The 17,967-nt window shown below is 40.5% G+C and overlaps 1 non-coding gene across 1 annotated transcript; it reads left to right on the top strand.

Annotated features, from left to right (window-relative positions):
• The first annotated feature begins 13,406 nt into the window (after nucleotides 1-13,406).
• On the top strand, nucleotides 13,407-13,478 carry trnaw-cca (transfer RNA tryptophan (anticodon CCA)). The gene has a single exon. It is a non-coding gene; the product is annotated as a tRNA-Trp (tRNA).
• The last annotated feature ends 4,489 nt before the right edge of the window (nucleotides 13,479-17,967 follow it).

The following is a 17,967-nucleotide window of genomic DNA, read 5'->3' on the forward strand; positions in this document are numbered from 1 at the left end:
GATTATATACCTTGTATATTGATAACCCTCACAGTAAGGTCTGCCGCTCGTATCCAGGCAGACTAGTATATGTTTGGTGCACAATTTATATGAATAAATGTATCTCGTGTATTGAACCCGTGTGTGTGCGTTGTTAGTTGTTCTGACGATTGATTTTCTAAAAGCCACAACGAACAACCTTGTGATTACTGCTACAATTAATAATTGTCTCAGTAAACCCATCAAACCTCTACAACCACGATACACCACCATAAACCATATTAATTTAGGAACATAAACATATAGTGTAAACTGTATATGGCTGGTATTGGTAGTTTAAAGAAAAAATACACACCAGTATTCCACTTTCTTCCTAAACATTTTAAGCATCAAAGTCTTACATTTAGTAAGATTTTACCATGTTTCGGAAACGTTTTTACATGCTCCTTCTGACCATCTTAAGTTTATATACTTTGTGAAAAGTCATAAGATATTAAAATTTTCTGTGAATGTGCTCGTTATCGGAGTAAACAAAAGCATACTTTTAGAATTTGATTAATAGGGAATATAATATGGAATCACGTACCTAAAGAAATTAATAACGATATAATTATTTTTATGTACTGTAGCTCAAATAGTAGTATAATACACTTTCTATGGATACATGTGCTTCTACGCAACGCAGAAGCACATCCACAAGTAACATTACCTAGCTAAGAGAGGACATTGGCTAGCCAATATGATAAATACAGTGGAAAAAAGCAATTGGGAAAATAAGACTTGCTGATCTGTTATACATACCAGGAAGAGAACAGAATATGATTTTTTTCTATTCGAAACGTGTGTTGTCTTTATGAAATTCATGTATTTTAAACGTTTAATTAAGAAGAAAAAAACTTACAGAAAGATACTAGGCTGATCACGAGATAGAAAGATCCCCCGTTTTTCGCGCATAAAAAGTGGCTATTAACTTGGTGAACTGTTATTAACTGGAGTCAACTGGGTGAAAACACATAATATGAACATGAAACAAAACAAAAAATAAAAATAAGATACAATCTACAGACATTAAAACCGGTGTCATGGAAATATAACTATCAAGGAAGCCACAAGAGAGAGTTCTCACCTGAGTAAGGTCTTTATTTCAATATTGCAATATTGGGAGCCCTGCTGCCACTTCGCAAAGTGCAACCAGAGACTCAATTTGTTACAAGCAGTACAGGGTTTTTATAAGACGTTGCGCTGTAAAAAAGCTCAGCGCTTTGTCCCTTCTAAAACTTCCCCTTTCCCTAAGAGAAAACAGATTACATCAAAAAGCGAAAGAAGAAGCACTAGATATGTTATTCAAAGCTTATCAGTTACTTTCAGCTAATTCTAACGACCCAGACAGCATATATTGTTTTGGTACATTGTCTTCTAAAGTAACCTAAACAGTGTACTTTGTTGACGCACTGTTTTCTAAAATTCTGCACGTACTGTAGCACAGCATTTACATCCTTGAAATACATTATCTAAAAGCCCCAATATATTTTTTTGCAAAGCTCTCTACATTTTAAGAATCAATTTAGTTATTAGATTTCCACTTCAAGACTTGTTCGGCTAGCGTTCGGGGAGTCGCGTTTTTCAGAATTGTATTGAGATCGTTTTCCACAGAGCTCAGATGTCAAAGCACAGCAGCAGCTCTCCACAGCAATCCTCTATAGCGCCCTTTCTCCCGCAGCTCCGTCCTCATTGGAAGGAAGCAAGAGTGAAAGGCTGAAGTGAAATAGAGCGGGGACGAAGGCAGTGAAGAGAGAGAACGTGGGAAGAAGAGAAAAACGTAAGGGAAAAAAAGTAGCGTCGTAAAAGAGGTGACGGAGCTGTCCTCTGAAGTGGAAATCTAATAAGTAAATTGATTCTTAAAAATGTAGAGAGCTTTGAAAAAAATATATTGGTGCTTTTAGATAATATATTTCAAGGATGTAACTGCTGTGCTACAGTACGTGCAGAATTTTAGAAAACAGTTCGTCAACAAAGTACACTGTTTAGGTTAGTTTAGAAGACAATGTACCAAACCAATATATGCTGTCTGGGTCATTAGAATTAGCTGAAAGTAACTGATAAGCTTTGAATAACAAATCTAGTTTTTCTTCTCTCGCTCTATGATGTAATCTGTTTTCTCTTAGAGAAAGGGGAAGTTTTAGAATGGACCAAGTGCTGAACTTTTTTACAGCGCAACGTCTTATAAAAACCCTGTACTGCTTGTAACAAATTGAGTCTCTGGTTGCACTTTGCAGGGCTCCCAATATTGCAATATTGAAATAAAGACCTTACCCAGGTGAGAACTCTTTCTTGTGGCTTCCTTGATAGTTATATTTCCATGGCAATTTGGGGGCTCGTCCGGGATCACAAACCTGAGCGCGAACGGCTGCTGAAACTCCATCCGGACCCGGACAATTTTAGCAAATTGGACGAACCTCGGAGGATAAACTGTTTATCCTTCCAGAGACGCGTCTGGAGAATTGGCAGCTGTCTGATGTCAGTAAGTGATCCTTTAAAATTAATAGTTTGAGAAGTGAGCCACAGGGGTGTTCTCACGCGGGTTTGATGAGTCCAGGACTCATATAAAGAACTTATCTTAACACAGACGTGTGGTTTTTGCTCTGCGGAGTAGTTAATGTGATAAGGTTCTAAGTAAGGCACTGATCGGTAAAAATGGGAAATTAAAATTCAAAGATGAAAATGGGACCGAGCAGTCCAGCAAAAGTACATGTACGACAAATTCAGAGAAACAATTATAGCCTGGGTTAGAGTAAAAAAAATGTTTTATGTTCATGAACTGTAAAGCTAGGGTAATAGGTGTAAGGGAACTTGCACTGATTTATATATGATAATTAGGGGCCCATAAGTATGAAAGATCTTTGTAAGTGAATCAGAATGGACAGAGGAAAGTTGAATTAGGAAAAAGAAGTTTCCTGAAGAAGGGGAAACTTAGAAGAGAAGGAGAAGAAAGGAAAGAAAGTGAATTGGAAAACTTATGTAATGGAAAGAGGAATCACAGAAATAATGGGAAGCTTCAAAAAAGACTAGTCTTGAAACTAAAGAACAGCAAGCTGCAGCTAAAGTAATTCCATGGCCATGCCTTCTAAAAAGAAAAAGTCTCCACCGAAACTAGAAAGCGGTCCAGAGCCAAAGCCTTTTCACTTGTTCGTGAAATGCCAATGTGCACTTTTACAGGTCCAGAAGGAACTCCAGCATATGTACATTGACATTGGTCTCCTAGTGAATTATTTGCATTAGTTAAGTCTTTTCCTAAATTGCCTGATGACCGTAAAGAATTTAGAAGAAAGGCAAGCCTTGTTCTTGATTGTCTTAAGCCTAATTACAGTGACATAACCTTGTTGCTAGATTATATTGTTCCTAAAGGTTTACAATGTCCTCTAAAAAGGAGGAGGCAGATTGGCGGATACGTGACCCAAATGATGAAGAAGTATCCATCTAAATTAAACCACACGGACATGGAGAGGAAAAGATAGGCGGCCGCTTCTAAAAAGAGGTAAGGACTCCTCTTTTCTAAAAAGTCCCTTGTCCTCTCCATGTTGCTGTGGTGCTGAAGCAAGTACAACAGAAAAATGAGTTAATGGTGTATGTGTTTTTAGATGCCTGTTTTGTGAAGGTGGGGTAGAAAAAAAGGGATTGCTGAAGGAATAGCGTCTCGCCCTGCCCGTGCGAAACAATCCAGGTGTTGCATCCTGGTACACAACTGCAGTACGGCTGAAGGTAGTAACTAGAACTGTACTCGCAGAAGAGCCGAAAATGGTAACTCGATTCAACTGTGTGTTTAAAGCCAGGATTTGGAACCTGGGCCGTGTTCCCGAATTGTGATAGTTCGTCAGTTTGTCTCGACTTGGGGATTCCGCGGGGCGCGTGGGAGACGTGAAAATGGTTTGGTGTGAAGAAAAAAAAAAGTTTGATTAATCCAAAGTGAAACTTAAAAGAAATATGTCAGACGGAATTTAGGCTGAACAGGAATGTAGAAAAGTGTATGAACATTTGGATAAAAATAAACAATATTTAGAGGAATATTTGAGAATTCAACAGAATATCATAGATGAGACGCAAAAAACTCTGATGGAAAAGCTAAAAGCAATGGCTGAACGAAACGAAGATATATATGCAGAAAAAGAAACAGCAAAAGAAGAAATAGAACGCCTTAAGAGAGAATCTAGGAGAAGGGTGGGAATTAGTGTGGAGATTTTTGAAAGAGCATTACCCACCGAAAACTGATTAGAGAAAAGTAACAGCATGTCAGCAGAAGGAAGTGAGGATGTTTCAGATTTTACAGAAAGGTTTATAGCTTTATGGATAGTATACTCGGGGTTAGCCGATGAGAAGGAAGTGAATGAAGATACTTCCACAGTAATAAAACAAATTTACTTGAGTGGGTTAAAACCTGATGTTGCCAAGAATGTACAACTATGCTTTCCTGATATTACGGACAGCGGAGACAGATTTGATTTAATAACTCGCGAAGCATGCATGCAGAAGTGCGAGCGCTGCAAATGGGAGGTAAAAAGACTCCCAAGGAGGAGAAAAGGGAGCCGCCAGTTTGTCGAAATTATTGTGCGACTTTCATGTTATACCGAGATATAAAACCCCAAAGACAAAACTACTAATAAGCTGGTGTGCAGTTACTAAAAAAAAATGTGTTTTTTGGAGAAATTGGAAGAAAAAGGCTTGATTTCACAATTAAAGACCATGTCAGAAGCTGAAACGAGAGCCGTGTGTGAACTAACAGTTTTAATCTAGTAAACACCTCTGTAGCCTTCCTAAATTTATCTCAGGATTGAAATAATCTTACAGTGTGCAGTAACTGGGGGACACAGGAGCACAGCTGTCCTGTTTTTAGACTAAAACAGCATAAAGATGTGATATAAAGTTTTCTAACGGGTAACAGGAGGCTACAGGAGAAGGGGTGCAAGGGTTGTGTTTAAAGCAAATATAAGCTGTCACAGTCTGCTTGGGAAAAGATGTACAGTTTCAACTACTGATGTGGGTGGGGGACACCCCAGACCTATTTTAGGCCCAGACTGCAGCATTTTATAAGGAATTACTGCATGAAATAGCATTTATGTAAACTAACTCAATAGAGTTATGTGATATTGTGATTGTTTTACCTAATGAGGGAATCCATAAGGCCGGGCTACTCCAAGTATTGGATCTTGAGAGGAAAAAAAAGGAGTATAAAACCAACTACATGATAAAGCCAGGGTGAATGCCTTCTCAGAACGAGCTTGTCTAGTGACGTATTGGTTTAAGGGGGGTAGTGCAGTCTAAAGACAAAATTGCCTTGACCCCTGCAGCAGAAACTGTTTTTGATGTTTTGAAACAAGCTTTCTTGCAGGCACTGGCCCTGGACTGGATTCCCTCAGACAGATCATCTGTATGTAAGTGAAAGAAGTGGGTTGTGAGCCGTTGTGCTGGTGCAGGAGCATGGAGATAGGCATCGTCTAGTGGGTTATTATTATTCAGGACCCCTTGATGCGGTGGCCAAGGGGCCGTGTTTATGTGTTGTGCAGGCTACCTGCCTGGCTGTATAAACTGTGAATAATCTGGTGTAGAACTAGCATACCGAATGAAAAGTTTAATTGAAACTTGTAAATATGCTAAATGGAAAACTGTAGCAATTTATAAAGACTGTATATATACATTTGGTGTATGCCACAATTTTGGATGGCAGTGAAGGAATAGGGATTTCCCCAACATGGCAGGGACTCCAGGTAAGAATGCTGGGTTTGTCTCTGAACTGTTAGAAGCTTTGCAGCTGCTGACTGAAGTAGCTGTGGTAAAGTGTAAATCACATAATAAAGAAATGTTTCCAGTAACTCGAGGGAACAACTTTGCAGATGTAGCTGTCAGGTGCGCAGTCCTGGTAGAACAGGAGTCTGAGACCCCTGTGAGACCTCTGTTGGTGAAAAGGGGACAGCTACAGCTAGAGGCCTCTAAAGCAGAGAAAAGGACATGGTTAGAAAAGTGTGTGGTGCTGCCAGCACACTGGATGCCCTGCATGCCCTCACAGCCTAATGCCCTTTGTAGCTCGACAAATGCACTCTGTTGGACACCTGGGTGCGAGTCAAATGGTGTGCTGGTTACCCAAACCTGGGTGGGGACCGTGTTTGAAGCAGTAGCCACTTATGTGGTATCTCAATGTGATGCTTATCAAAGGAACTCAACTACAGTTCAGGTGCAGGTGCTACAGCTCATACGGCCTGCTCCTGAGAAACCTTTCATGCAGTAGCAAATGTTTACAATTTACATTTGTAAAGGGAAACCTTGGCTCTTATAATCTGTTTTCCCAGTGGGTTGCTGTCACTGCCTCTGTGTCTACCAAACACTTGATGATGGAGATAAGCCCTCGGTGGGCACTGACCTACCGCTTGTATTATGATCAAGGGACAGGCTGTGGCTGGATTATTCGGGGTGAGATGGACTGAGATCACCCTCAGTCTGCTGGAACAGTGGAATGAAGGAACAGAACTCTAAAAGATCGACTAGACATCAGACTGAAGGAGCGCCATGGGATACGGGCTGGATCAAACAGAACTGTGTAATAGAGCCTGTTTGATATCATCACAGGCCAATCAACGAAACTTCCTGGAGGGATGAATTTGGCTAATGGATTGTTGAATTTGCTAATTCTCTATTGTAGTATTGTAGGTTGTTAATTGAAGTGGTGCACGGGGCTGGTGAACAGGTGCTGGACACTTGGAGACCTCCAGTAGAGGGAAGACACGACCTGATACCTGGCGAGTGGGTGTGGTGAGGAAGATATACCCTGCCAGATGTTGCAACCCTGCTGGGAAGGACCATATCAAGTGCAACTGACTACCGACTCTGCCATCTGAGTGACAGGATGAGATCGCTGGATCTACGCATTGCGCCGACACCGAACCAGTGCACCAGAGACTGAGTGAACATTAATTATTATATTGTCACTGTTTCTGTGTTTGTTGAGCTTCCTGAGGGGGGGCGACAGTGTACCTGTTAAGTGTAAGGAGCTTTACTTTACATAAAATGGGGATATGGAATCAATACTTTATCAGTCAGCCACAAATAATAACCAGAGCTCATGTTGGGATTGTATTGCTATAAAAGATGCTCATGGGAGTAATCCCTTTTGATAGAGGTGATTATTTAGGTTTATTGGCATGGGTAAATAGCCCTGCTTTCAGTCTGAGTGTAACTCAGATGTATTAGAATGGAAATAACTGTATGCTCCTCGCTATAATCACAGTTTTAGGCCATTCTCTATTAGGGTGATAGACAGCTGTTTAGGTGACCCAGCTGTTGACCAATCTTGTAAAAAAAAAACCCTAAGAAAAATGCTGGGCTCCAGCCCACAGGGATTTACCTGTGCTGTAGGAACTAATGCATGAATAAGGAGACTGGATTCTGGTGAAAGACAGGAAAAAGAGGTGGTGTTCGCTCAGGTGGAGGGGGCCGTGCCAGGTGTCCTGAATTCATGCTTCCCACTGTAAAAAGGTCACAAACGAACTGAGCAAAGAGCAGGAGTGATGTCTCCACAGGGATAGATGGGGATCACATGCTTGGGACTGATGTGCACAGCCTTTTTCCTTTTTATGTGGAAGCCTGTCACCCAGAAGCCCAGAAAGAGGAGGAATCTAAACGCGAAGCCTCTTTGTATACAAACTGGCTGAATGAAACTGATAATGAGGGGGATATGAGTAATTTGTGGTACAAATTTATAAATCATACTGTAAAGTTAAAGAAATGTAATGCATCTTGTTATGTATGTGCTTTAATGCCTCATTCTACAGCCTCACCCATTTCTCTCCTGGTTAGAATCACTGTTTGGGCCAGGGGGAAAGTTACTAACACCGACTATAGGGGCTGTGATACTTGTCTTTCTGTTTTTGTGTTGCTGTACAAAATATATTATTCCAATGCTTTGAAATATGGTAATGAATATGTTTGCGCATCAGTATGTTCTGATAAGAACGCAAGAATCCGAAGTATGGGAGCCTCCTGGGAGTCCATATGAAGAATCTAACTTTTAATCATTTTCAAGAATAAAAAGAAGGGAATTGAAGTGGAAATCTAATAAGTAAATTGATTCTTAAAAATGTAGAGAGCTTTGAAAAAAATATATTGGTGCTTTTAGATAATGTATTTCAAGGATGTAAATGCTGTGCTACAGTGCGTGCAGAATTTTAGAAAACAGTTCGTCAACAAAGTACACTGTTTAGGTTAGTTTAGAAGACAATGTACCAAAACAATATATGCTGTCTGGGTCATTAGAATTAGCTGAAAGTAACTGATTAGCTTTGAATAACAAATCTAGTTTTTCTTCTCTCGCTCTATGATGTAATCTGTTTTCTCTTAGAGAAAGGGGAAGTTTTAGAAGGGCTCCCAATATTGCAATATTGAAATAAAGACCTTACTCAGGTGAGAACTCTCTTTTGTGGCTTCCTTGATAGTTATATTTCCATGACAGAACACACAGCTTCATTACCGAATACATATGCAGGACAACTAGAGAAGACGTTTTACAGAGGAAGGATTTTTAGAAACATCCCATCAGTGACATCACTGAAGTCAACTCCTAGGTACTGTAACTGTCGTGTGGATAGTTTCACAAGAATCAGACAAAGGTTTAAGCATCGCTTGTTCTAGATAAAACTGCAAAAAAAAAACAACAACCCATAATGTACTTCTTTGCGGTTCTGTTTGCCCAAATCATATATTCACAACGTGAAATTTAGAAAATCATATTACGTAACCAAAATCCGCAATATGGAAACAGAACCTGTGTAATTGTTGATAGATGATGTACTCGTAACATTTTTACAAGACGAACTACAACATTTAAAAAATGACTTGTATGTTCTTGATATCTCTAATCAATCCACGGCGACATTGTTAAAGCAGAGTCCCAGTAAAAATAAACTAAAACGCCCTGGGCATACCGTTTCGCGCTTCTTATTAGTTGCTCAAAAGTAATTTGACCGTATGAAATGCATAATATAAACCTAGAAACATATACGTGAGCAGTATTTACATACTGTAGTATCGGTGTTAAGACATACCTCTCAAATACTGTAAATCAAGTTAAAAATATCTCAAGACCGATTCTGGTCATAATGAAACCAATGTTTCGTGTATGTTTTCTTTAAAGTACCGAGACCAGCCATATACTGTATGTTTATGTTCCAAAATTAATATCGTTTATACCCTTCACACGCGTTGCAGTATGCTCCTATTCTTTTTATGCTCAGCTACTAAGATTTCCCTTCAGTGGTAAAATTAGATATGAATATTCAATACTTAAACGGGCACAGTTAAGACATTAAATATACATATACATACTGTATACAGTACAGTTTTCATACAGTAATATGTTTATGTTCCTAAATCAATCTCTTTTATGAGCATGTGAAAGGCATGGTGAATCGATTCTCAAAAATTACTGTACTTTGCATGATTGGAAACAAATGCGTGATTGCAAAATGCTGTGGTGTTACTTTTACAAAGACGGTCAATGAAAAAAAGAATGTTGACCAGGGCAATACTTTGAGTTTACACTTACAGCTTGTCCAAGGTCATTCATTATTAATACTTTTAGTAATATCTTCGTTAAAGACTTTGATGGCCACAGCTCAAACATGAGAGGTTGAGTTTATTAGCTCCACCTTGCCGAAATTCCGGATACTATTATTTTGCTTGTCATATTATAGGAGAATTTACGGTAACTAGCGGTATTTACCAGTAACTCGCGGTATTTAATGGTAACTTGCGGTAGACTGCGTACAGCGTACCGGAAAATAATGCGGTATCGCCCACGCATTTTGAATGGCTGCATCTGTATGTCCCCCAGCTCTGAGCCCATTGGGCCTGCTGGTGTGACCAGAGCTGCAGCGTCGCCATGCTGGTGGGGGTCAGTTCGGCTTTTCTGTTGGAATGAACAGGGGGGTTACATGATGGTGCTGTCTGTGGTCTGGCTGTCCTGCTGGTCTGGATGTGGGCTGCGTAGATTCTGAGTCTTGTTAGCTGGTATGGATGGGTTTGGGGATGTTGATACCAGAGTGGTCCGGGGGGGGTGCAGGTGTCTCGGGGGCATTCTTGTTTTTCTGTGAGTTCAGGTTGATTCTGTTGGTTTTGCCACGAATCTCCCTCACGCAGGCAAGCGCTCCCGCATTCCTACGAGCTCTCCCCGTACCAAACGTGCACGTGTCAATCAGTCCTCTGCTTAAACCCTCATCTGCCCCCCGGTCATTGCTCACGATTGAGATTCTCTCCCGGAGCTTACGTACTAACTACACCTTTTCCTTACTACGACTTCTCCCCTGGACCTCGACCCCGCTTTTCCGACTACCGCTTTAGCCACTCGATTTTGTACCTTCGCCTGTTTTACGCTTTATCGGATCCTGACCCCAGCCTGTCTCTTCGTTTACGCCTCTGCCTACCGACGCAACTTCTACGCCTTCCCGGACTCCGACCCCTGCCAGTCCCTCGACTACACTTTCGCCTGTTGATTCTGTGCCTACGCCTGTGCTACATGTGGAAGACCGAGTCAAAAGGTCAGGACAGTGACTATGCGTGGGAAAGGTTTTCTGTTCGCACCTAAGACCACTGTCTTAGGTGCAAACTAAAGCCTGTGATTCCTCACACCCATTCAACCAGAGAAAATTGATACAGATTGTAGGATGCCAAATGGCACCCCCCTGTCCTGTTTGTTTGACTTCTGACACTGCCCCTTTCCCTGTATGTTCCTTTGATATGTTAAAGTATTGCCTACTTTTAATGTATAAAAAAGGAAAGTATAACTTCAGTCCAGTGAGCATGTCTTGAGTGCTAGGGGAAACCCTTTCTCTGTGATATGCTCCCCTTCAGCTGATTGTATTAAAGATCCCTGTTGACAATCTCCCAACCTGAGTGAAGACTGAGTTTTTTTCGACATACGCCTTCCCGGACTCGGACCCCTGCCTGTTTACTCCGACTACGCCTGCGTCTCGTGCCAACCCTACCAAGGGCACCGCATTGGATCCCTATCCTCAGCAGTCAGCCCCTGCGTGACAGGTTCTGAGTGTCTTGGTTACATCCGTTTGTGTGTATCCAGTACCTGGATGGTAGACCTCCTGGGAAAAACTAAGGTTCCTGCGGGAAGAGGTGCTAGTGGGGCCAGCAGGGGGCGCTCACCCTGCGGTCCATGTGGGTCCTAATGCCCCAGTATAGTGACGGGGACACTATACTGTAAACAGGCGCCTTCCTTCGAATGAGATGTAAAACTGAGGTCCTGACTCTCTGTGGTCATTACAAATCCCATGGCGTTTCTTGAAAAGAGTAGGGGTGTAACCCCGGCGTCCTGGCCAAATTTCCCCATTGGCCCTTACCAATCATGGCCTCCTAATAATCCCCCTCTTTGAGTAGAGGATATGTGCCAGAGAGGAGCACTTTAAATCCCTTCGATAGCTCAGTTAGTAGCGCGGCTGACTGTATTAGAAACAGTTAGGAATCCTTAAGTCGCTGTTTCGACTACAGCTCGAAGAAAGGTGCTTTTGTGAACTTTAATTAAATAGTTAAAATAGCGAATCTTTTTCACTCAGACGTTGATCAAAAGCTCAATAAACGATGAAGCAGAGGCTCTTGTTCCGAATTCAGCTAACATCTGGTTGTCTTGTTTTGGCAAATATCTTATCTTTGAATTAAGGGACTATGCTGTCTGATTTGTAATTCAAAAGTAGATACAAATGTCACTGTTTTCAAAGGATAGGTACTTAATTGGCTTTATGATTTGGTATTGTTTTTGTATCATTATATTATTACGTTTGTGCTTTCTGTGTTTTTTATCGTATTGTGAACTTATTTTTTAAACAAATGCTTACAAAGGCAAACACAGCACACATCTGTTTATACCAGCGGTGAATTGTACATTTTTATTAAGTACAATCTACTGTATTTTTAGAAATAAATGGCATACTGTGCACGATATGTTGCAGAAACACAACCTGATATTTTCATAATTATTATTTTAATCATTTGACAAGTATGAGGTCCCGGATCCAAATCTTCAGTTCTGATTTTTTTAAAAGTGATATCTTCTCTTCCTCTCGTGGAAATCACAAGATGTGAGCAAATGTTTTTTGTTCTTTTTTTTTCACGTTGCGATCCAAAGAGCCTCAGACGCACAGTCTGATAGTAACCAAACCAGAATGGATTCTGCTGGGAGCCGGACTGAGCTCATTCTCACTCCCTGTGCTGAAAACAGAATTATCTCTTCCCCGAACATCGTCTACAGCTGCTAGATATTGCTCTGTGTCCTACTGCTCCAGCAATTCCTTTGACCAAAGACAGATCACTTGTGTGCTTTTAAACTTCTTACCACTACAGGCTCTTTGATGGCTCATGCTGATCGTCCTGTGGATCCAAAAGAAAAAATTAAAGCTGATACTGATATTTTCGATTGTAATTTGCATCTAGCTACAACGCCCCTGGAAAAGATAATTTATTAGTTGCGTGCAATCGGAATCTTTTACTTTATGTATGGTAGTGGATATAGTTTTAAAAATGTTTTCTAAAGAAGATTGTATTGCCAGGACCTGCCTTTAGCGCTCAGTAGCGATTACGCTGTTGATATAGATGGAGAAGAAATGTAAGATGAATTGATGATCTAAGCTAAAATATCCCTAACACGCCTGCTGTAACAGTGTTTGTATTCATAGCAAGTAATATTCTTTTTCAAACCCGAACGTTCCTTTTGCATTGTGTTATGTAACCATTAGCGGTTTCTGTAGCTTCTGAAGAGCGCACTTTTCCAAACTGAAGCCTATAAGAACATTATTCAAGATGCACCATGGCCCAGAATCGTGCATCGGGACAAGGATTAACATCAATTGAAAGTACTCCCAAATAAAATATTTGACCGAAAAATTAAAAGAGTAGGCAAGTATTAAAAAAAAACCATAACTTCTTGACTTCCAATCTCTTTCCTGGTTCAGGCCATGTAAAATGACATATTCAGTGGACTCATGCCGAGGTTGTGAGTTTAAGCCTCACCTGCAGCAGCCTGGTTTTCTGTCTTGACAGGTAAACAGTGTTTTTTGTTATTTGCTAAATGGAGAGAGGATTCTGTGTTAATTGTGCTCCTCCTGGGAGAGGTCAAGATGAGACGTTCACGAGGCTGGTGGTAAATATCCTGTCCAGGAATATCGGGGCTGTAGGGGGTCAGATCTATAGATGTACTAAACACATCAGTGGAGACGGTGTGTCTGCTCTCTGTGAGAGAGCCGGGCGGAAAGAATATTCTGTGGTCTGGGAAGAAGAGTCTCTCGTTGGAAGAGCGGCGCTCCTCACAGGAGAGAATGAAAAAAAATCTTTTTCAGGGACGCTGATTGTTCTCTTTGGGGGAATTAAAAGCACTTGTGGTGAGTGACCTCGTGGCGCAATGGTAGCGCGTCTGACTCCAGATCAGAAGGTTGCGTGTTCAAATCACGTCGAGGTCAGCTGAGGAGTTTGCAGGCGCTGCTGGTCCCGAACCCGGAAATTACACCACGCAGTCGGGTTTTATCTGTACACCACATAGGTAATCTGAACGAAGTAACAGCGCAGTACAAAACACCCAATCAGGAGCTTATGCAGCGAATCATCATGAACACATTGCACATTGCATATCCGCGAAACATCACGCCCGGCTTTAGAGACAGTGACATCAGAGAATGGAAGCTTCAGACCCCTTTTTTGTTACAGGTTCAAGCAAACCTGAAAGTTAGGGAGTGTTTGGTCTCTTTTGTTTGAAAAAGTGTCTGAAGCCTGTAATTATAATTTGCCCTTTTTTAATTGTGGTTGAAATCCACTCCCATGTACCAAGACCTTACAGTATATTCATGTTTACTTAAATGACTAACGCCATTGGACATTAGTTGGTGTTTTTTTTTTTGTAACGATTTGCTATTTCATGTAGGAAAGAAAGGAACCCAGACCCAACGTTTGCTTTCAGGTGCGGTTCATTTACATAACGGACATCTATTTCTGAGGAGCCTGATTTAAATCACACAACCCCGGTAGAAGTCGAATCGACAATCTAATAAACCGAAATCAGACGCGTTATCCATTAAACCACCAGCCCGTCACGTAAATGAATTGCACCATGGTGAGTTCTTCGCCGCTCCTAGTAATACTCCACCCCCATCTTAAATTTCTACGTGAGAAACGTGTTTTCTACATTTTTATCAGTTTTTAAAAATCATCACTTTTAAGCAGACAAAGCCTTTATGTGTCGCTCTGAATTTCTAATTGATTTAGAATTCCAAGAAAAAAGCGTTTTGTTCCACAACAGCGTGAAATGATCACGTCTTTCACTCTACTTCTCTCTTGTAGTAAAGCAGACCTTGCTGGGTGAGTATTTGTTCTGGTAAATTAGGTCACGGATCATGTTAACTCACTTCTGTTAAACACAACATTTCCTTATGCACGGGAGTGTCTTTGTACAGCTGTTATACAAAGGGCTGGTGGTCAGGGACGCGCTCCGGATTCTTTCGATGTAAACATAATCTCCGCTAAAAGCCCTCTTGAACTTTGCAGGAAAAGTGCGTGAATCTTTTGGTCAGGGACGCGTTTCGGATTGTTTCGATGTAAACATAATCTCCGCTAAAAGCCCTCTTGAACTTTGCAGGAAATGTGCGTGAAACCATTTTCACGTGTGGAATTTTATCTTCAGCTGGCTGTAGTTAGAATGCCTTATACACCCGTTGTGTATCCTTAGCAAAAATGTTTTAAAATTATAACACAGAGTTGTCGGAGAACTCGACAATCATTATTAAATGAGCACAGTACAAATGTACATTGATATTTTTGTTGTATGTACTTTAATTTTAAAAGATATAAACATAACTGTGCTGATATGGATGTTCATTTGAAGGATTTGAGGAATCTATAAAAGATGTCAGAACAACAAAAGAAACATTTGGGCATCTGCATATTTGTAAAGATTAAAGAGCACCCTAAGTGTGAAGTTTGCACATACGAGAGAAGAAATCAGTTTCAATGCACGTCATTAAACTGATGGTGTGCTTATCAGTCGTGCATTAAACATGTATAGCAGAGGATGGCTTTGATCCATTGATCTTTGGGTTATGGACCCAGGACGCTTCTGCTGCACCACTCAGCTATGTTTAACACAACTGCTTTTGCACCTGAGATGAAAAGTTTCAACGGTAAACGCAGACGTCACTGAGCACTTGGTCTTTTGTAGTACAAACCATCACACGCTGCTCTACATGGGCGTCTTCAAGATCGTTGAGAACCAAAGCTTCTGCCTTCCTGGTTACTGATTCTTTCTTCGTTAATTCCCAAATCTTCAATGAGAATCAGTGAAACGAAAACCAAACACATGTACACACTCGCGTCCTAGCATGAAAGAAAAATGATGGAAGCGTTTAAGAAATAACAAGAGTAGTCTGAACAGCTCCAGCCTATCAACTGCTCTACAAAGTGATCGCTATCTCCACACCCAGTTTATAACACTGAAAATGATTCAGGAAGCACAGCAAGGTTCTAAAAACAGCGGTTGAAAAGCATCTAGATACATAAAATGACAATTTCTCAAAAGTAAAATCTTCATCTTTTAAATATTGTCATCCATATATTTTCGTTTTCCTCTTTTTTACATAACACGCTTTCGAGAAATAGAGTGTCTTGTAATGAAGGCTGCATTAGAAAATGTGTATCTAAATTAAAATCGGGTTTATTACTTCTGCGTTTTTCAGCTTTCTTAGCGCTTGGGTCTCGATTCAGATATTGCAATGAAAGCAACAGGGGAGTAAGTTTTCCTTTTCTAAATCAAAGGTGATCTGCTCACAAGGAAGTATAAAAACTTCAGCGTTTACTTTTTGAAGACCGCAAATTGTCGAAACACTGTTGCTTCATAAGCTTATAAGTAACGTTTCTGAGCATGCATTGTATTACTCATGCTGTTATTAATAAAAAAAGCTTAAATTCACATAATGGAATTTGGACGGCTCAAAGTAGTCTATTTCTTGTACAACTTTACTTGCCCGCTGAGTAGAGTTTAAAGCAACTGCAGCAGAAGTAGCAGTAATAGCAACAGCATGGTTAGAGTGTCACAATACACTCTGAAATTATTGCGGCTTCAGATCGTTTTGTTCTGTTGAAGCTACCTACAGGCCCTGAACTGTTGACATTGGCTGTGATCATCTTTTTTCAGGTTTCATGAAATTCTTCACATATTTGAAATATTCCATTCGGGTTCGCCTAATACACGGTGCAACCCGTACCTGCAGCAGAATGCTGTGGCACATTAAGCCGTTTTGTTTATCGGTTGTAAGGATTGAGGAGCGTACTACAAATCGAGCAAGCGAAAAAAAATTAAACAGGAGTCACTTTTTGGATTGCTAATCCATTGTACTCTGCTCGTCTAGGTTCAAATCCCATCCTTGTCATGGTTAAGGCCTGAGACGTGTGTGTTTTTTCTAAACGGTGTTTGCATTTGTTTCCTCTTCTACTCTTGTACTGGAGCAGTAATATTTCTAGCGGTGGACGAACATGGTATCACAGGCTGACAGCAGGAACACGTGGCCACAAGCTGCAGTACATTGGTTTGGGAACAGCAATAACTTTCCTGTGGAGACAGGTGCGCCGGTATTAATACAGCGCTTTCGAGCGGAAAGAGTTACAAGAACTGACTTAAACTTACCAGTTATGTTCAATAGCTAAAAACACAAAACCAACCTCTTCAGTGGTTGAATCTAAATAACACAAGCCAATGCTGCCATCAAGGGAAAAAAAATCCTGAGTTATGTAGTTTTGAGACTACATATCTGACTTTCAGTTTGAAGCGGTACAATGGATTCTAGGTCACATTCGTTCTTGATTCAGGATATATATGAGTGTGCTAATGGTTAGAACTGTGTTTACATGAGGTACAAGCAGTAACATTTTCATTGCGAGAAGAAAGTCAGTCCGTGCGCATTTCTCAGCATGCACGTTGTCAGGAAAACTAAACCCACAGTGCCAGCAAACCTTTCGATAGCCTGTAGGTACTGCCATTGCAAATGTAACAGGTTGTTCATACACACAAATGACATCGTTGCTATCTCGTAATTAGGAGATAATTTGGTATTTATTAATTAAGATTTTTTTCCTGGGTGGCAACAATGCGCTTCCGCAATAAATCATAGACTCTGCTTTCAAAATAGCTGCACCAGGCACTTGGACACAGATAAACACAGGGATTTAAAATTCAGGAATATGAATGGTCAATTGCTTACAGTTGGGTTTTTACATTTTCTTATTTAGCGATTTGTGTATCAATCTTTTAACAATTAATTAAAATGCTAACAATATGTAAAATAAAAACAACAGCACCGTTAAATGAAGGGGAGACAGGTAGTTTTTTTTTTTTACAATCAGATTCCAATCTCTAATGCTGTGTGTGAGAGCTTAGGTAACTTTCCTTTTCTCACATTTTCTGACGACTCTTCGAAAGGGGCACCCTGTCAACTCCTAATACTTTTCAAAAGTCTGCCTGCATGTTTTATTTAGAAAAAGTTCAATATTCATCATAACTTAAGAAAATTATGATCACGAATAAAAAAAGGGATAAAGATGCGAGTCGCTCTTGAATCAGAGCTGGGTGACACGGGCTTCTGTTCTGATATGGTTGTATGAGAAACAGGAGGAATCGCCTCTCTCCTATGGAGCATGAGCTGAATCAGGAGGGAGACATTTCGTATGCTCGTGCATATGTTAACGCCTGACCTACATCGTAAAACTAACATTAAGTTGTCAAAGACATTCATTTATATACAAACAAGAGACAGACATAGCAATGGTTCTACATTAACTTGTCCTACACTGATCAGACTAATTGAAATGTATGAAAGCCCGTTTCTGCCAGGGAGTTAAAAAACGCGCTATGGTATCGCAGAATTCCGACTAAGTAACTCAAAATTGCGACTTGGTAACTCAGAACTT

This window comes from Lepisosteus platostomus, chromosome 5 (genome assembly GCF_059453375.1).
Source record: "Lepisosteus platostomus isolate fLepPlt1 chromosome 5, fLepPlt1.hap1, whole genome shotgun sequence".
Lineage (NCBI taxonomy): Eukaryota > Metazoa > Chordata > Actinopteri > Semionotiformes > Lepisosteidae > Lepisosteus > Lepisosteus platostomus.